This window comes from Monodon monoceros, unplaced genomic scaffold, assembly GCF_005190385.1.
Source record: "Monodon monoceros isolate NGI ecotype Baffin Bay Population unplaced genomic scaffold, NGI_Narwhal_1 Super_Scaffold_11, whole genome shotgun sequence".
In the NCBI taxonomy this organism is placed as follows: Eukaryota; Metazoa; Chordata; class Mammalia; order Artiodactyla; family Monodontidae; genus Monodon; species Monodon monoceros.
Window position 1 is genome coordinate 14,295,497 of NW_021703767.1, and position 12,971 is coordinate 14,308,467.

At 35.7% G+C, this 12,971-nt stretch overlaps 1 pseudogene; it reads left to right on the plus strand.

Annotated features, from left to right (window-relative positions):
* Positions 1-10,992: 10,992 nt before the first annotated feature.
* LOC114891115 lies at positions 10,993-12,141 on the plus strand (annotated as a pseudogene).
* Positions 12,142-12,971: the final 830 nt, after the last annotated feature.

The following is a 12,971-nucleotide window of genomic DNA, read 5'->3' on the forward strand; positions in this document are numbered from 1 at the left end:
TCGGTGCTTTGTGACCACCTGGAGGGGTGGGATAGGGAGGGTGGGAGGGAGGGAGATGCAAGAGGGAAGAGATATGGGAACATATGTATATGTATAACTTATTCACTTTGTTATAAAGCAGAAACTAACACACCATAGTAAAGCAATTATACTCCAATAAAGATGTTAAAATAAATAAATAAATAAATAAATCCCTGGGAACAATAGGGTAAAAGGGAAAAAAAAATAAATTAGTAAAACGTAAAAATAAAGAAATCAGGCCACTAGGTGGCGGGGTGGAAGGGGGAAGGACTACATAATAGTAGGCTAGTAGGATTGCGGACTAGAATGGGTGAAAATGGCATAAGAGCAAGAGACAAATTTTTTCTCCAAGAGAATAAGTATTCAATACATGTGAGAAAAAGTATATGACAAAGATGTCAACTGCCAGTTTCAAGAAACATTGGTATATCACATGTGGTCAGGAGAGATTTTCTTTGTAAGGGTACAGAAGAAAATTGTGCATTTTGTGTTAGGACATGTCACTCCTCGTACAGAATTTGGTATTTTCAAGTATAAAGGTGGTTAAAAGGTTGTGACACAGAATATCCAATAAAGAAGATAATCAAAAATTGTCCAAATTTTTCTAAATAAATGGCATCTTTTTATCTAATTGATGACAAACATATGTTTTATTTTTCATAATTAAATTTAACAATTATGTGATTCAATTATTGAATAAGTAAAGAAAACAGGTTTTTGGAAAAGATAAAAAAAGTCTGAGGTAGAAAAAAGAAATAACATTTGGCAATATTAAAAATTTCAGAAAATGCCAAGAATTGTCTATCTCATAGAAGAAAGCTTGGAGATTCAATTTTAATGTAGAAATACCAAAAGAAAAAAATCAGTTTTGATGTTGAACATAATAAAAGCAAATATTAATTCTGAGTTATGAAAAATTATATTACATTCAAAGGAAAAATGTCTTCATGCATCTTTGGAACTATATTTAATAAGAAAGGTATGACTTAATAGTACTATCTTTCACCAAGGATAAATCTTCAAAGAGAAAGACACTTGTGTGTTGTGCTTTACCACACCCACACTGAGGGGGTATAAAAGTCCGGATGCAGTTGGTGATATTCATTCTCAGGAAACTTACTTTCAACATCCAACCAAACCTTCAACCCCTGACACATTGAGCTACCATTACAGCAACTACTATGGTGGCCTTGGCTATGGCCTTGGTGGTTTTCGTGGCCTGGGCTATGGCTATGGTTCTAGCTATGGCCTTGGAGGCTATGATGGTTATGGTTGTGGCTACTTCTGTCCCTCTTTCTATGGATGATACTGGTCATCTGGATTCTTCTGAAAGACCTGATCGTTATTTTGGGATTCAGAATGTTTGTCTAATTTTTATTATCTATTACTTTTCTTCAAAGATGTTATCACCCTGCACTTGGAACTTTTTGGATCAGCAGACACTCATGTTTCTGATGAATGATTTGAATGCTCTACCAAGATATAGTCAACTCTGCTGGAAAATGACCTATATTTTGCTCTTTTTCACTTCTGTGATATTTCTGGACTTACTTTTGAATAAATATTTTTTTGCTGAACACTAAATATCAAACTTTATTTCTTTCAACCATTTCAAAACACTAGATGTTTTCCAAAATTTTAGTAGTATTTTTGCATTGAAAAATATTTTCCCATGGAACATATTTACTTTGTATTCACATTTCCTTAGAAATAACCCTTACTGTTCAACTAAGTATGTAACTCATTTAGATTATTTATTTTGCTAAATTGATGCCTCTTTTTAAAAATATGGAATCCCATGGAACCAAATATATACAGACATTTCTAATACTTATGAAGATATGTCCTTCATTAACAATATGTAAATATGTGAAGCTTGATGGACCATCTATTCTCTCTTTTGTTTAATGAAAAGTCAGGAGACTTTCAGCACTGTATGAAGAGGCTCTTTCTGGTGCTATACTTACCCAATAGGTATTCCTATTTTTCTGAGCTCATCAAGAAAGTAGTGTCCTTGATTTGTAGCTCACTATTCCAACTGTTTCTGTCAGTTTCCTCCTTGTATAATTTTATTATTTTTAAATTTATTTTTTTTTAAAAATTATTGGGGTATATTTGGTTTATGATTTAGTGTTAGTTTCAGGTGTACAGCAAAATGAATCTGTTATACATATACATATATCCACTCTTTTTTAGATTCTTTTCCCATGTAGGCCATTACAGAGTATTGAGTAGAGTTCCCTGTGCTGTTTACTAGGTCCTTATTAGTTATCTATTTTATATATAGTAGTGTGCCTCCTTGTATAATTTAAATGTGGGAAAACATGTGACTTGATAGCCTTCATTTACTCTGTGAAAGAGAGAAAAACCTGAGAATTCACCATAGTTAGCATTCTTGGTTATCCCAGTATTATAGCATATACAAATCAATTTTTAAGATAAACTCTCTTTAAACTCACTTAAAACTTAAAAATTGACTCTAAATTAATGTTCCTACTCCTTTTTCCAACTCTAGTTTGGGATTGGATTTTGTTTTTCATTTATACCTTGATCAGAATTCTATTCCAGAGATGGGTCATAGACTTCTGTGTGGAGTCTTGTTTTCCTTGGATACTAGGCTTCACCTTTGAGCCCTACATAAAGATGTTCACTGGTGTCACTTCCAATAAACTCGGTGAATCCCATGGGCCTTCATGAGTCTCCAGTGAGTCCCACAGGTATTTCCAGCACTGTGCTTAAGAGAAAAATCTTTCTAGTGTAAAGTTTGTTTTCATTTCTTTTAATGATCTTATGAAATTAGGAATGCTGAGAATGCTGAATCACACAGATTCTGAATAAAGGTTTAACTTTTCAATCAATCTCAAAATAAATCTAATTTGCAACCTTACTTGAAAAATCTATTTCAGTTCAAAAATAAGATTAAAAAAAATTATTGACAGTGCTTTTTAAAAGTCTCTATCATTTAGAGAGTCATATGACAATATTTATAGATAAAATGGTATGATTCCTGGGATTTGCTTAAAAATTTCACAGCTGGTAAGAAGGAAAAAGACAGAAGTACAGAGAAAATATGATTGGTCACAAGGTGATAATTTATGAAGATGAGTTATGTATATAATGATTCCTTTTACCATATTATTCTTATATTTTACTTAACTGTTTATATAATAAAATTTATTAGAAAATATGACATTGTCACGGGCATGAAGAAGAGAACATAGTATCCATGAAATAATGGAGAGATTGTCATTTGAGGAGAAATATTGGCTTATTAAAAAGAATACAGCTTATAGGGAGCTTTAACTGACTGACAAAGATATTTGACTTCTTCATACTCTGTTGACCTTGAGCAAAAGATAGGAAAGAAAAACTAAATTTAGAAAACCACATTGTTATCCAGACATATTGCTTCTCCAGTAAAAAAGAAAACAAAGAGAGAGAGACAGAGAGGAGAGAAAGAAAGATAGAAAATGAAAGAAAGAAAGGAAGAAAGAGAGGAAAATAAAGCAAGAGAGAAAGAAGGAAGGAAGGAAGGAAGGAAAGAAAGAAAGAAAGAAAGAAAGAAAGAGGAAGGAAGAAAGAAATGAAGAAAAGAAAGAAAGAGGGAGGGAGGAAGAAAGAGAGAGAAAGAAAGTCTGTAGTAACATGGTTCAGTTAGAGCAGTGTGTATGTATATGTGTATGTGAGTGTGTGTGTGTTTCAAATTCAAAACAATGAAACATTGTGAAACTATACAATATAATATTTTTGTTTGGTAAAAGCAAAATTTTTACAGGTATTTTATTTTTGTTTAAATTCACTGATTACTTAATGGACAATAATTTATAAAATTTACAGATGTATTTTAATAAAACAATATTTGTCATGTGTGTTTTGTTTCTGGCCATTATAACTGTTTATTTTATGATTATTACTGAATATGATTTTGTTATATTGAGGAATGATCTGATGCTACTATCAAATATGCTAGTTATACCACTCAAATTTCAAAGGTAAGATGTCATATAGGAATATATTATTTGCTTTATGGTTTATAATTATTGCCTTAATATTCATTTTGTTCACTAGCAAACATCTCAAAATTTCCCTTCATAATTTGAGAAGAGTATTGGTAATTGGAGTCATGGTAAAGTTCCAAAAATTGACTTGAGATGAAATATTTATTTATCTCTAAATAACTGAACTTTAAAAAATTTTTATTCTTATATTTTTGCGATACGCGGGCCTCTCAGTGTTGTGGCCTCTCCCGTTGCGGAGCACAGGCTCCGCACGCGCAGGCTCAGCGGCCATGGCTCACAGGCCCAGCCGCTCCGCGGCATGTGGGATCTTCCCGGACCGGGGCATGAACCCGTGTCCCCTGCATCGGCAGGCGGACTCTCAACCACTACGCCACCAGGGAAGCCCTAAATAACTGAACTTTTAAAGTTGCCTTTCGGTGACTTTCACTGTGAAATATAGATTGTTATCAAAAACATGTTTTTTTTATTATTGTTCTCAAATGCTTTTATCTCAAAAATTATGGGCTACTGAATAAATAAAATGCAGTGGACTTCTGCATATGTATTAAAACACACATGAAGTATTTCACTCATTTTATTAAAAAGCAAACATTGGTCATAATGCTCTTTACTCTTGACAGGAAATCCATTTTTATCAGCTTATACTCATTTAAAAGTTAAAAATAAAATGATATAAAGAATACAAACTTGTAGCTTGGTAATGTTTCTACTTTTAGTCAATGAAGCATATGAGTGCTACTCCTTTAACATTATGCATCTTATATCCATCCTTTCCCAGCCATCCCTGTTACAAAAACCTTAATTCCAGCTCTTACCATACTATACTATAATTATTGATGTATTATCTAGCTCATCTCCTTACTTTCCACATCTCCCCACACCACCCAGCTTGCACCAAAAACCAAGTATTTTAAAATTTCACTTTTCTTATAGTACTTCCCTGGCCCCAAATTAGAAGATTACTCCATAAATGACAAACTTTTCAATCCCAAATCCCAAGCCTTTCTTTTCTTTTACTTAAACTTCTTCCAGCTTTACTGAGATATGATCAAAATAGAATGTATACATTTAAGGAATACAACATGATGATTTAATGCACATATATACTGTGAAATGATTACCACAATAGGGTTAGTTTAACACTTCCATAACCTCATATAATTATCACTTTTGTGTGTGGCGAGACCATTTAAGATTTACCCTTATAGGGCTTCCCTGGTGGCGCAGTGGCTGAGAGTCCGCCTGCCGATGCAGGGGACGCGAGTTCGTGCCCCGGTCTGGGGAGATCCCACATGCCGCGGAGCGGCTGGGCCCGTGAGCCATGGCCACTGAGCCTGCGCGTCCGGAGCCTGTGCTCCGCAGCGGGAGAGGCCACAACAGTGAGAGACCCGCGTACCGCAAAAAAAAAAAAAAAAAGATTTACCCTTATAGCAACTCTCAAGTATGTGACAATATTGTTAACTATACCCACGTTTTACATTAGATCCCCAGAACTTATTCATCCTTTAAGTGGAGGCTTGTACCCTTTGAACAACATTTCCCCATTTTTTTCCAGCCCCCAGTCTCTGGTAACCACCATTCTATTCTGTTTCTATGAATTCTGCTCTTTTAGATTCCACATATAAGTGAGATCATACAGTATTTATCTTTCTCTGTCCAGACCCTTCTTGCACTGTAATCTGTGTACCTCCCAAATTTAATTAGTCTGTATATAAACTCTGCTCCAGATACACTGATCTACACATGCACATCGAGGATATATGTGGTTAAGTCTTGCCTCAGAGCATTAGCTAAAGTCATTGTCTCTTTCTAGTTTCTGTCTCTCTCTTTGATGTTCAATGAATCTTACACATCCTTCACATCCAGTGTGCCCCACCTTTTCCAGAATTCTTTGATGAATGAACCTAGCCCATGGAAATCTTAAGCTCTTTTAAGTTGCTTTAGAAATAGGAGTCGCTACCTTTCATTTTACATTTCTCTATACTCCCTCATGTGGCTCAATCTATTCCTCACCCTCAGCCCTGCCTCCAGGCTACAATACTCAGAAAATCATAGACACACAAGACACAGATATTTTTAGACCACAGCTAAAGGGCAGGCTTTCTAAGACCATGAGTGGCCATTTATATCTTTCCCTTTTATCATATACTTTGTTCAAAGCAAAGTGAAATAACTTTAATATTCCAGGTATTCAATCAAACTTATCGTTTGATTGAATGAATCTTCATTTCACCTGTACTCCTTTCTGTGTGCAACCTAAACTTTAAAGTCTTCCATTCTTTAAATAATGAAATAACTGCTTTATTTTCCATTAAATAAAAATTTCGGACCTCTTGTTTTAGCTTTGACATGGCAAGAGCTTGGAAGTCGTCACTCTGGTCTTTACAACAAGATAAAGCTGCACAAACTAAAGATCAACGACTTTTCTAGAATCTAGCAGAAAACTGAGTTTTTCAGGACAAACCACTCCTAAAATCTGGAGAAATGGGGGAATCTGTCGTCACAGCTGAGATTTGCTTACCAACAGAAGAAGCCTCTGGAGTCATAAACTTACAAATACTCAAACTCTCATTGTGACAAGTTACTAGAGGCTGAGTATGGATTCGTGCAAAAGTGAGAAACTCTAAGGGGCTTTTGTCTTAGAGGGGCCCACAGTTTTATGGGCTTTATCTACAGGAACTCTACCAGGTTCACACCGTGAAAATTTGAGAAAGATCCCTTCTTTGCCCTGGCAGTGGGAGAAGAAGAGCAAGCTTTGTGAAAGATACCCAGAGTCTTTCCCATAACTGGAAAGGTCTCAACTCAAGGGGAATGAGCAGAGCCTTGTCTCCGAGCCCTGGGAAAAGGGCATCCCTCTCACTCAACTCCCCTGTAGTTTTCCTGTCTCACAAAAGGGAGGGCTGAGAGATTAAGCTTTAGTTTAATTTCCTGCCTTCCAAATCTCATGCAAAATATTTCTTTCCACCCTAACTAACCTATAACTATATAGGAAGGTGATTTTCTGAAAACTCATCTCAATTTAGCTTAATTTTCAAAATACAATCTGACAAAAGATGTATGTTTCATCAAAAAGGCAGTGTTAAGGAACTGAATTATGTTTCCTAAAAAGAAATCGTAAAGTTCTAACCTGTGAATGTGAGCTTATTTGGAAAGAGGGTCTTCACAGATGTAATCAGGTTAAGATGAGTTTATACCAGATTAGGATGGGCCTCAGATCTAATTTCTGGTGTTCTTATAAGAAGGCAGAGATTTAGACACACACACACACACACATGAACACACACACACGCAAGACGGGATGAAGGCCCTGTGACGATTGAGGCAGAGATTGGAATGATGTAGCAGCAAGACAAGAGATGCTAAGAATTACCAGGGACCACCAGAGGCTAGGAAGAAGCAAAGAATAATTTTTCCTCAGAGCCTTCATAGGGAGTATGGCCCTGTAAATATCTTGATTTTAGACTTCCAGCTTTTAGAACTATGAGAACTTAAATTTCTCCTGTTTTGGGGAAAAAAATACCAATGAGTGGTTACTTTTTACAGCAGTCCTAGGAAACTAATACCAGAAGTATTATCTCAATTGTGACTTGAATATCCTTCTACGGAGTTTGTCTTTACAAATTAGAGTCACTGAAATGTAGTTTTTATTCTGAATAATTTGTCTTCCATTTTTGGATTAGTTTCAAGCATTCATGGTTATTTAATACTTGGTACCCTGATTTATTCAAAGGCAAAGCGAAAAAGAGATAGAAAATATGATATTTAAAATAGACAAAAATTGAGTGTAAGAAAACATGAAGAAGATATTGTCTGGTAATGACAAAGATCTCAGGAAATACCAGAAATGATCTATCTATTGTGAAGAAGGCTGATATTTTAACTGTAGGAATATATGTAATTTAAGTTATGACAAAAGGAAAATAAAAATGTTTCAAAGGAAAAATAAAACATTTCATGCATCTTTGAAACTCCCCTTCATAAGAAAGTTATGACTTAATAGTACTGTTTTTCACCAAAGATGGACTTTCAAAGAGAATGACACTTGTGTGTTGTGGTTGACCACACCCACATGGAGGGAGTACAAAAGTCTGGGGGCAGCAGGTGATATTCATTCTCAAGAAAGTCATCTTCAACATCCAACCTAATCCTCGAGCCCTGTCACAATGAGCTACTACTACGGCAACTAGTATGGTGGCTTTGGTTATGGCCTTGGTGGTTTTGGTGGCCTGGGTTATGGCTATGGTTCCAGCTATGGTCGTGGAGGCTATGGTGGTTATGGCTGTGGCTACTTCCGTCCTTCTTTCTATGGAAGATACCAGTCATCTGGATTTTACTGAAAGCATTCTACGTCTACAATGGTCTGTTTCCCCCATCCAGAATCCACCACACAGGCTGCCTATCTTCACTCCTGCTATGTTACTGACATGAAGCTTCCTCCTTCATCCCTCCTGTAATATTTCTGGAAGTATTTTCCAGTAAAATTTGTCAACATTCAGGACCTTGTTTCATTATTTTTGCCTACCTAAATGCGCTATTTATTCATAAGTTTTGCATATTTGATTAATATATTTGGTTGAAACTTATTTTTTCCATACAATTATTTACTTCCTTAGAACTGATCTTATTAACTTTTAGCCTGTAACTTCTACATCTCATGTGATATCTTGCTCTTATATTGTTCTTTTTTAGATTTGACATCCTATAAAAACAAAATATTTAGGCATAAACTAATTCTTATGAATATAATAACACTTCCTTTGTAAAGTTATTAGTTTAATATAATAACTACTTTATTCTCAGTATATCAGGGAAAGAATATTTTTAAACCTATATACTCTTTAGAAACTGTTATGTTTATGAGCTTGTAAGGAAGAGCTGTCTGTACCTCTTTGCTCGGTCTTTGTTCAATATGCCCTCTACTAGGAGCCTCCTCAGAAAACAATGACAGGGATACATGTTGTTTGAATCGTTTCCCCCTCCCCATCCTCTGCTGGCAAACACATACACACTGCCCACTCCAGCCTCTGCTGGCAAACACATACACACTGCCCACTCCAGCAGCTTCAATCTTTTTTTTTTTTTTAAGTATGCCTTGTGTTTGTTTTTTTTTAATATATATTTATTTATTTATTTTTGGCTACGTTGGTTGGGTCTTCGTTGCTGCACGCGGGCTTTCTCCAGTTGCAGCAAGCAGAGCTACTCTTTGTTTCTGTGTGCAGGCTTCTCATTGCGGTGGCTTCTCTTGTTGCGGAGCACGGGCTCTAGGCACGTGGGCTTCAGTAGTTGTGGCACATGGGCTCAGTAGTTGTGGTTCGCGGGCTCTAGAGCACAGGCTCAGTAGTTGTGGCACATGGGCTTCGTTGCTCCACAGCATGTGGGATCTTCCCGGACCAGGGCTCGAACCGGTGTTCCCTGCCTTGGCAGGCGGATTCTTAACTACTGTGCCACCAGGGAAGTCCCAGCAGCTTCAATTTTTATAAAAAATTGGAAAACCTGGGTTTTCTTTTTCTATGTTCAGACTTTCCTTATTATTTTAACATTTTAATATGTAACTTTTCAGGTTTTACCTTACTTTTTTCATAAGTTAAAAAAAAATTGAGGCTTGAATCAAAGCTTCTATAATTTTTCCAACTCAGATTGAGTAGTATTTGTTCCTCATTTAAGTCTTGAGAGGGATTTTATTGCAGGTTATTTTTTGGGGGGCGGTGGCTTCCTTCAAACCTGAGACTGTTATGGATTTTTATTTCATATTCTCATAATTAGGGTCTTAAGATCCCTAACTTTCATCTTTAAATTATATATGATGGGACTCCCAATATAACTCTCATTTAATTAGGTAAGTTGCACAAGTTTTCATGGATCTCCAGTGATTCTTACTTATACTTCAGTAATGTGTTAATAAACTAATAGTTGTGCTGACTTTTTTGTGATTTAGTGAATGGAGAAATGATTTGGAGGATGAGTTTCATTGATTCAAGCTAGAAATCAGAAACTTCAATTCAGTTATTAGCAGTTACCTACATAGTACTAAATCCAACCTGACAGGACATTTTAAACAATGGGGCTTAAATTCCAGGAAATAAATAATAATTAAAAAAATCACACACCCAATACCTTTTTTTAAGGAAAGAATCTTTATATCTATCAGGTATATACTGAAATATTTATGGACCTAAAAAGCAGGGCATCTCAAAATGATGCAACAGTGAAAGAAGCATGTGAGGCTATGTTTGAAATACAATTGACCCTGACTTGGTAGTTCATTAAAATGAATGAATGATTGGTGGGAGTTTTTTATATTGTATTACTGTATTTCTGTATTTAATTTTTTTTTCCATAACCATATTTTCAGAAACAATTAAATGTTTTATTTTGTGAGAAGGACTCTAGGACTTAAGGAATGTGGAGAGATGTATTGAATAGAACCTTACTTCGCATACCCCCTGCCAAAATGGTATTTTAAACAAATTAGAGAAGGGCAGAGTTGAAGAAGAGAACAGCATGTGCATTGTCATGGGGAGGGAGAAGAAAAATATGTTCCATAAGATAAAGAAGGAATTGGAGCTTTAGGGTCATTGTTGGATTATTAGAGTGAATATAGTATATGGACATCTTTAAATAATGAAAATGGTTTTCATTTCATACTGCCATAAATTTAAAAAAACAGTGTCACAGAAAAAAATGTTTAAACAAAAATAATTGAAATGCAGATAAAATACTGTAATCTTGGCACATGCCCAAGAAGTTCCAGCTCAAACACTGTGCCCATATATGGGGTCTGGACTAGAAAGGAAAGCAGTTTGAGGAGATTTATTTCAAGAATGTCATGCAGAATACAGTAAACAGGAAATCAAATTCTAGAGTGACAAAGGGGATTCCTAAGGTGACAAAGACAGTTCCCTTAATGCTGATTATCAGATGGAAGAGCAGTAAGTATGGATTTGAACAGTGCAGAAGCTGCTGAAAAATGGCAGAAGAAGTGGTGGTAGTAGCCAAATTTGATTATGTGGCCCAACAAGAACAAGAGCTGGACATCAAGAAGAATGAGAGATTGTGGCTTCTGGATGATTCTAAGTCCTGGTGGCGAGTTCAAAATTCCATGGATAAAGTGGGTTTTGTGCCTTCTAACTACGTGGAAAGGAAAAACAGTGCTCGGAAAGCATTGATTGTAAAAAACCTAAAGGATACGTTAGGCATTGGAAGAGTGAAAAGAAAACCTCGTGTGCCAGATTCTGCATCTCCTGCTGATGATAGCTTTTTTGACCCAGGGGAATGTCTGTATGACCTCAACGTGCCTGCTTATGTAAAATTTAATGACATGGCAGAGAGAGAGGATGAATTGTCATTGATAAAATGGACAAAGATGATCGTCATGGAGAAATGCAGTGATGGGTGGTGGTGGGGTAGCTATAATGGACATGTTGGATGGTTCCCTTCAAACTACGTGACTGAGGAAGGTAACAGTCCTTTGGGTGACCATGTGGGTTCTTTGTCAAAGAAATTAGCAGCAGTTGTCAGTAACCTAAATACTGGGCAAGTGTTACATCTGGTACAGGCACTTTACCCATTCAGCTCGTCCAATGATGAAGAACTTAATTTTGAGAAAGGCGATGTAATGGATGTTATTGAAAAACTTGAAAATGACCCTGAGTGGTGGAAATGCAGGAAGATCAATGGAATGGTTGTTCTGGTGCTGAAAAACTATGTTACCATTAGGCAAAATAATCCATTAACCTCAGGTTTGGAACCATCGCCTCCACAGTGTGATTACATTAGGCTTTCACTCACTGGAAAGTTTGCTGGCAATCCATGGTATTATGGGAAAGTCACCAGGCACCAAGCAGAAATGGCATTGAATGAAAGAGAGCATGAAGTTGATTTCCTCATTCATGATAGTGAATCTTCGCCAAATGATTTTTCAGTATCACTAAAAGCACAAGGGAAAAACAAGCATTTTAAAGTCCAACTAAAAGAGACAGTCTACTGCATTGGGCTGCATAAATTCAGCACCATGGAAGAACTTGTAGAACATTATAAAAAGGCACCAATTTTTACAAGTGAACAAGGAGAAAAATTATATCTGATCAAGCATTTATCATGATACTGCTGACCAGAAGTGACTTCTATACAGTTGTAATTCGTCATGTAATTGAAGACTGAGAAAATATCAGTCCAATCACGCTTGATTGGAAATTGCTGTTTCTAACTCTATATGAAAATTGACTATAATACATAAGTATTTTTATTATAACTCAGTCCATACATATATACTACAGATGCCAAACATCTGCATAGAGCAATTCCTTATCCTTGGTCTTCTGTTTTATTGTTTTTTTGCTCTTTTTCTCTTTGCTTCTAATATTAAGGTTTTATATTTTGAAAAAAATGATGCAGATCGAAAGTCTTTATATGGAAGAATTTCTTTATTGCCTTTCTTTTATTTCCTTGTAAGGGCACCACCTTAGTTACTTCTGCAATGGTTCTCTTCATATAAAATTATTATATCAATTATATCAATATATGGCATATGCTAAAATAAATTTCTTGGAGAGTTGTTAAAAAAAAAAGAATGTCATGCATACTGATCATATGAATGATGATAAAGAAGAAGAATGTGAGTTGTGTTCACAGTTTCAGGACTCGAGGCCGAATAAAGTTCCTGCTCATGATCTTATGAGCGGAGAAATAGACATATGTATGAGTAAAAGACAAGAAGATTTGACCTCAGAATATTTGCATCTACACTGCCACTTTGATTGCCAAATGAAGATACCTTGTTGACAGAATATTATGATTGATGTTTTCATCATGTAATTTCCACTTATAAATTATTTGTAATTATGAAGAAACGCCTCAAAATTTACTTTCTGCACAGCAGATAATTGCATCTTAAATACAGAGTAAAGGAATCAAAGTGACCTTCCAAAGTTT